Genomic DNA, 458 nt, shown 5'->3' with positions numbered 1-458 from the left:
GGCAGGAGCCCCGTGGCTGCAGGGCCAGGAGTTCACCGTTCCAGCACAGAAAGTCCCGAGCTGGGAGGGACACACAGGGACCGCCAGTGCAACTCGTGGCCCCAAGGATCACGCTGGGATCACACACACCCCTGCTACGCTCTGAATGCATGAACTCCGTGTTCTGGTGAGCGGCTTATGCAAGACAGGGTCAGGATTACACGCTTCTTTCCGCCTGTTTTAAAGCCTGGCCATTCCCCAGCTCGCATAGGGCTGTACTGTTTGGGGAAAAATAAAATACGACCCAAAAGCGGTTGATTAACAAGGCGTTGATGTCCAGGCCCTGCAGCCGAGCAGCCACACTTCCGTCCCCCCCAGCCGTCCAACTAACCCAAAGCCACCTCAGTTCAAACCAGCCGGGCACTGCCACCACCCCAGTGCGTCACCCGCCTGCACAATGGCGGCCCGGCCGCCGCGGG

The sequence above is a fragment of the Corvus brachyrhynchos genome, unplaced genomic scaffold (genome assembly GCF_000691975.1).
Source record: "Corvus brachyrhynchos isolate BGI_N302 unplaced genomic scaffold, ASM69197v1 scaffold99, whole genome shotgun sequence".
NCBI classification, from domain to species: Eukaryota; Metazoa; Chordata; class Aves; order Passeriformes; family Corvidae; genus Corvus; species Corvus brachyrhynchos.
This window is presented reverse-complemented; position numbering follows the sequence as displayed.